Below are 7,074 nucleotides of genomic sequence, written 5' to 3'. Positions count from 1 at the left end.
CACACCATTAAACAAAAGCATGTACAGGCTGTACCAGTGTGCTGGAGCTCAAACCTAAATAGTTTCAGCTCCAGCATACTGCCATAAACCTAACTTTAAAAAAAAAAAAGTAAACTATTGGACCAAAACCGACTTAATAATTAAAATACTTTATGTAAAACAGGAATGCCTTATTCTATTTAATTTCCTACACTTAAATCATAATTTTTTTCCTAACTACTTTGTGAATTCACATTTATCCCATTACAGGTTATTTTTGAAAGCTTTATAATCACTTATATGCTGCCTGGGCTATGAAGTCTGAAAACCAATAGACAATTTTGGGGTATCATTGCACGATCACCCCTCCATCCTTGAGCACTGCCTCCTCCCTTCCATGGGGGCTGGTCATAGCTGCCATGTTTGTCCTCTATGATCCCCTTCAGCCACAGCTAACGGAACCAGGTTTTATCTCCTGGAGAACCATTGCACATGTGTGCGGGGAGGCATGCCACACATGTTCATTGGCTCACTATATGTAATAGCAACAGACTCAAAACTGACCTAAATGTCCATCACCAAGAGAATATGTAATAAATTGTGGTATATTTATCAAACAGTAGAATATTACGCAGCAGTTAAAGTGAATGGAATAGATCTACATATATTCATATAGTTATACCTCAAAAATATAATCTGAGCCAAAACACAAGTTACAGAAGAATTTTAAAAAGCAAGATGTGGTATAATACCACTTATTTGAAATTTTCTATTATGACATTTATTTTATGACAGAGAAAGTACATTGCTATATATGCTCCTAAGAAGGAAATCTGAAAAATTCTCTAATCAGGCACAAAACCCTTTCGCCCATAATGAATAACTAAGCTTATATTACACATAGAGGGTGCCAAAAAATGTATACACATTTTAAGAAAGAAAAAAACTGTATTAATATTGTAATACTCAATATATACTGATAACAAAAGATAAATACAAGTTATGTTTGACTTCTGCAATTACAAGAGGTGTTCAAAGTGGTTACCATCAGCCTAATTTTNAATGGAATATCACTTAGCCATTAGAAAGAATGAAATCTTCCCACCTGTGAAAACATGGATGGACCTAGAGGGTATTGTGCTAAGTGGAGTAGGTCAGACAGCAAAAGACAAATATCATATGATTTCACATATAAATTGAATCTAAAGTACTAAGTAAATAAACAAACAAAACAGAAACAAACTCATAGATTTTGATGGTTGCTAGACAGGAAGGGGGTTAGGAATAAGTGAAAAAGGGAAAGGGATTAAGAAGTACAAATTGGTTGTTACACAGTAGTCATGGAGATGTAAGGTATAGATAGCATAAGGAATATAGTCAATAATATGGTAGTAACTATGTATGATGTCAGATAGGTACTAGATTTATCAGGGTGATAGATGGGGGGAGGTTGGTGGCCGAGTGAAAAGGGTGAAGGGATTAAGAAATACAAATTGGTAGTTACAAAATAGTCAATGGAATATAAAGTAAAACATAGAGAATATAATCAATTATACGTAATAATTATGTATAGTGCCAGGTGGGTACTAGACTAGTTATGGGGATCACTTATTAAATTATATAAATGTCTATCGACTATGCTATACACCTGATGTAATGTACAGCATAGAAAATACAGTCAATAATACTGTGATAGTACGGTACGGTGTCAGTTGGTTGCTGAACTTATCATGGTGATCACTTCTTTAGGTATATAAATGTTGAATAACTATGGTTTATACCTGAAACTAATATAACATTTACATTAGCTATATTTTAATAAAAATCTTTTTAATATGAAAGAAAACCCTCATATAAAAAAAAATACTTCAACTGGTTGCTAGGGTTTCGTATTCTGCTTCCCTAGTTTTCCTAGGAAAGAGACCCATCTCTATAGAAACTGCCATGTCACAGGTTCTCCTACAGCACCTCTGAGACAGGCTGCCTCTTCCAGAATAGACTTCCTATCAGAGCATCTCTCACTGAAATGTGTGCCTGGGGACTGGGGAGAGAGGACCTGGGAGTCATTGGTGGCTTTAAATCTCTCTCTCTCTCTCTCTCCTTTTCCTCCCGTTTTATTGCAAACAGATGAAGGAGGCAATTCCAGTAATAAAGATCATTTTTCTCTGTATTTCCATGTTTCTTCTTAAGTTCCTACCACATCCCTCCCCGCCCCCCTTTCTCTCTTTCAGTTAGATAAGTGGCAGCTTAGAGGGGCGCCTTTGATGGAACACGCAGGGATCCCATCTTGTTTATGAGGACTCAAGGCTAACTCAGGCCTGCATCCCAAAAAGCCCTTGAGTCAACCTAAGCAAAGTTCATGCTGAGGGAATGTGAGGTGTGGAGGACTCGCTTCCTTGTCTTAGAGGAGAATGCAAGGTCATCTAGGCAAAGTTATTATCCTCTTACACTAAAATACATGTGATCCTTGCCTTATAAATAGGGTGATCATATAATTTATTGTCCAAATCAGGAAATCTATGAGAAGAGTTCTTAATAATTATACTGGGATAATAGCCATATGCCTGGAGTGTCTGGGCAAACTAAGACTATGACCACTCCACTTAATGCTTGAAAATGTGTATTTTACATATACACATGAGAAAATGGCTTCATGCACCTTATTTCCCCCCAAAGGCCCCACTGCTCCTAAAAATGGTGAAACTTGGAAAATTAGAAGATTTTGAAGACCATGTGGGTTCAGAGGTGAAGAAAGTAATGACATTTTGAAGGATTAGATGATATATTTTTAAGAAGAAAGATCCCTTATCCAGTATCAAAGAATAAATACCTACCAGCAATATATGAGAGCACCTGTTTCCATACCCTCTCATCTACATGTGTCTTCTTAAATCTTTTAAGCCATTGTCTCTCCACTGTTCTTTAGAATTAAATCATTCTTCTTATGTCTGCCCCCTCCTGCTCTGTTCACAGACTTTTGTCTCCTCAAAAATTTCATGCTGATATTATGAAGACAAACACAGTGACAGTAGATCACCTTAGGCCAGCGCTGGGAGGTGGAAAGAGCTGTCTTCTTCATAACATGGTATAAAATCCCAGAAGGCAAATCCTCTCACCTCTGTCCTTTTGCAGAAATTCTGACCTATTCATGCTTGTTAGTTTTTCCAAGCAAGCTTTAGCATCAGCTAATTGCTTCCAATGTTTTTTTTCTTGAAGTATTGTTTTGAGGTATTAACATAAAGGTTTGCTTAGGAGAAAATGACATCTTTCTGTTGTTGTCTTCCCATTTTCTTATACAAGAAATTGGTTTACATTTCCATTTTGTTTGCATTCTTTTGTGTTAGGTTTTTGGTTTTTTTATTAATACAAATTCTTGGACCACAACTCTGGACAATCTGATTTAATATGTTTGGAGCTGGGCCAGTGTAAAGAGCATCAGGGGTATAGGGAAATACCCCAAAGGCACAAAAAGCAAGCATAGCATAGGTTAATTCATATCATTAGATTATAGATCATTTCACACCCTTGAGTGTGCCTTAAAGTTTGAAATTGGGAGGCAAATATTTTTCCTAAATTGTAGTATTAATAACCATGGATACAACAGCCTTTTATGTGCTGAACCAAGCACTTGGCCAAGAGTGTTGATGTGGTTAGAGACTGGGCTTAAAGCCTGAGGACATGAGTTTGAGATCTGGTTCTGCTGCTCTCAGCTCCATGAACATGAAAAACATGACTTAGTTTTTCTGTCTCTTTGTTCTCCACCATTTTTAATGTGGACTAATAATTCCTACCCAAAATTGTTGAAAGCATCAAATGAAATCATATATCCATTTACTCTCGAACAGCTGAACAATATCTAAAAGCTATAAAACATGATTATAAAAGGAGATGTTGGGCCGGCCGAGTGACTCAGTTGGTTAAGAGCATGAGCTCTGAGCAACAGGGTCTCTGGTTCGATTCCCACATGGGCCAGTGAGCTGCGCCCAAGCTGAGCTGCTGCTGAGCTGCTGCTGAGCTGCCAACAGGTGACAGGATGGCTCAGCTGATGACAGCACATGCTCCTAACAACAAGGTTGCNAAAAAAAAAGAACTGATGTTTGTGCTGATTTAATGGGAAGAGGCAGTAAATAAACATCAGCTAAATGTGGCATTTACCTTGTACCAAGAAAGCAGGTGCGCAGTGTTGCACAGTTCTCAGATTTGAATCCCCTGAGTTCTTGACCTCTCCCTGCCCAAAGTACCTGGAATTTGACAGGTGAGAAGGAAGACCATGATGAAGTTGCTAAAGCAGTCACACTTTTGTCCCTACAAGTAGCATTTCATGGATTAATTGACAGTGGTAGTGGTGGGCTCCCATATGAGTGGGTAGAAGAATTCTGGCTGTAACTAGGCAACCTGGCACAGCAATCAGCAACCACTCTTCCTCCCTCTCCCTATGCTAGTTCACCAACAGCCTTCAAATCTTATTTCCAAATTCTCAGCACTTAAGCAAACTAGCCCACCTTTTCATGCCTGCCACAGAGCTGCTTTCCCAGGGAGGGGCCTTTTGAAATCAAGTACAGAAAACCCACATATCATTTCCCGATCAAGATAGCAGAGTAGGTAAACACTGTGCTTATCTTCTCTCAGACCACATCAAAGTTGCAACTAAACTACAAAACAACTGTCATTGACAATCACCTGAAGTCTTGCTGAACCAAAGCTCTACAACTAAGGACATAGAGAAGAAGCCACCTCAAGACTGGTAGGAGGGGCAGAGATGCAGAATGAGCTGGTCCCATACCTGTATGTGACCATTAAAAATCAGGAGGGATATCTCAGCTGCGGAAGTCTCACAGGGAGGAGCAAAGGGTCCCAGCGCTGCACCAGGATTCCCAGCTCAGGGTTCCAGGGCCTGGGAGAGAAGTCCCCATAATTTCTGATTGTGAAAACCAGCAGTGGGATGGAGGGCAGCTACACTCCCAGGCATTCCTCTTTAAGGACCCACACATGGACTTACTCACTGACAGACTCGCTCTTTGTGAGCTCTAGCACTGGGGCAGCAGCTTGAAAGGCAAAAGGGACATACAGGGAGGAACTGAGTTGTCTGGCTTCAGGATGAGGGCTGAAGGGGCAGCTTTCTCCCGGATGGAGGAGCTGGCAGAAGCCTTTGTTTCTTTGTTGAGCCTTCTACTTTCTGGGGTGGAGATGCAGGCAGCCACCATATCTGAGTGTCTATCAACTTGGCTAATGCCATTCATTCATTCAGCCCTGGTAATTCTGATACCATGCCCCACCTAAATTTCAGGCATGCCCAAACCACTTCCAGTGTCTTTTTCATAAAAACTGCCTTCCTTGGCTCATGCTTCAGACTTTCCTGAAGCTTCTCAAAGGTCCACAAAACCCAAATAAGCAGCATCTGCCTTCAGCATGTCCTGTACCTCGGGCTGAACAGCCCTAAGCTTGGCACTAATGGCAGCCAGCCTTGGTTTGCAGCTTGCCCTCTCAAGGCACCTCCAAGCACAGCACAGGTGGCAGCCATCTGTGGATTGCTTTGTGGCTTATGCCAGGGGGCCCTGGACAGAGCAAAGACTGTGGCTGAACTTGGCCCACAGCAGGTCTCCCCTCAACCCCCAGATGGCCCTGTGGCTGGCACACCCAGTGGCCAGCTTCAAACTGAGCTGGAGCATTACCCAGCTGCCTCCAAGGATGACACACCCAAATGGCACACTGAGCAGGCACTAGAGCCCTGGTAAAGTGAATCCTGCTCTATAGTGTCAGCCCCTCCACAACACCTTCTTCATTGTAGTAATGACCAGTCTTCATAACCAATGAGCATGAGGGTCAATCCTTCTCATTGATGTGCACAAAGGAACCAAGGCTCAACTATAACAGGAGGGCACACACGACCTAAACAAGGGACAAACCTGGAGTACCAGGCTTTAGTGACCAGGGAGACTGAGCCACTGGGCCTCACAGGACACCTACTATATAAGGCCACTCTACTAAGACTGAGAGACATGTTAGCCCTACTTAATATATAGAAACAAACACAGGGAGGCAGCCAAAATGGGGAGATAAAGAAACATGTCCCAAATGAAAGAACAGAACAAAGCTCCAGAAAAAGAACTAAATAAAACGGAGACAAGCAACCTATCAGATGCAGAGTTCAAAACACTGGTTATAAGGACGCTCAGTGATCTCAGGGAGAACTTCAACAAAAAGATAGAAAACATAAAAAAGAACCAGTCAGAAATAAAGAATACAATAACTGAAATGAAGAATACATTAGAGGGAATCAACAGTAGACTAGATGAAGCAAAGGATCAAATCAGTGATTTAGAAGACAAAGTAGTAGGAAATACCCAGTCGGAACAGTAACAAGAAAAAAGAATCCAAAAAATTGAGAACAGTTTAAGGGGCCTCTGGGACAACATCAAGTGTATGAACATTCACATCACAGGAGTACCAGAAGGAGATGAAAGAGAGCAAGGAATTGAAAATTTGTGTGAAGAAATATGAAAAACTTCCCTAACCTAGTGAAGGAAATGGATATTCAAGCCCAGGAAGCTCAAGAGTCCCAAACAAGATGAACCCAAAGAGGCCCACACCAAAACACATCATAATTTAAATACCAAAGGTTAAAGGCAAAGAAAAAAACCTTAAAAGCAGCCAGAGAAAAGCAGTTATTATAGTTACTTACACGGGAGCTCTCATAAGACAGCCAGCTGATTTCTCAACAGAAACTTTGCGGGCCAGAAGAGATTGGCAGAAAATATCCAAAGTGATGAAAAGTGAAGGCCTAAAATGAAGATTACTCTACCCAGCAAAGTTATCATTTAGAATCAAAGGACAGATAAAGAGCTTCCCAGACAAGAAGCTAAATGGGTTCATCACCACCAAACCAGTATTACAAGAAATCATAGAGGGACTTCTTTAAGATGAAAAGAGAGAGAGAGAAAAAAAAAAGGTAAAAAAAAATATGAATAATAAAATGGCATTAACTACGTATCTATTAACAATTACTTTAAATCTAAATGGATTAAATGCTCCAATCAAAAGACATAGGGTCGCTGAATGGATAATAAACAAAACCCATACATATGCTGCCTATAA

General features: G+C 40.4%; 1 long non-coding RNA gene across 1 annotated transcript in view; it reads right to left on the bottom strand.

Moving 5' to 3' along the window:
• The window catches only part of LOC109394715 (uncharacterized), a 16,941-nt gene extending 12,742 nt beyond the window's left edge, over window positions 1-4,199 (bottom strand). Inside the window, exon 1 of the long non-coding RNA XR_002126500.1 lies at window positions 4,135-4,199. This is a non-coding gene — a long non-coding RNA (uncharacterized LOC109394715). The remainder of the gene's footprint in view (window positions 1-4,134) is intronic.
• Between the last annotated feature and the right edge of the window lie 2,875 nt (window positions 4,200-7,074).

The sequence above is a fragment of the Hipposideros armiger genome, unplaced genomic scaffold (assembly GCF_001890085.2).
Source record: "Hipposideros armiger isolate ML-2016 unplaced genomic scaffold, ASM189008v1 scaffold_432, whole genome shotgun sequence".
NCBI classification, from domain to species: domain Eukaryota; kingdom Metazoa; phylum Chordata; class Mammalia; order Chiroptera; family Hipposideridae; genus Hipposideros; species Hipposideros armiger.
This window is presented reverse-complemented; position numbering and strand designations above follow the sequence as displayed.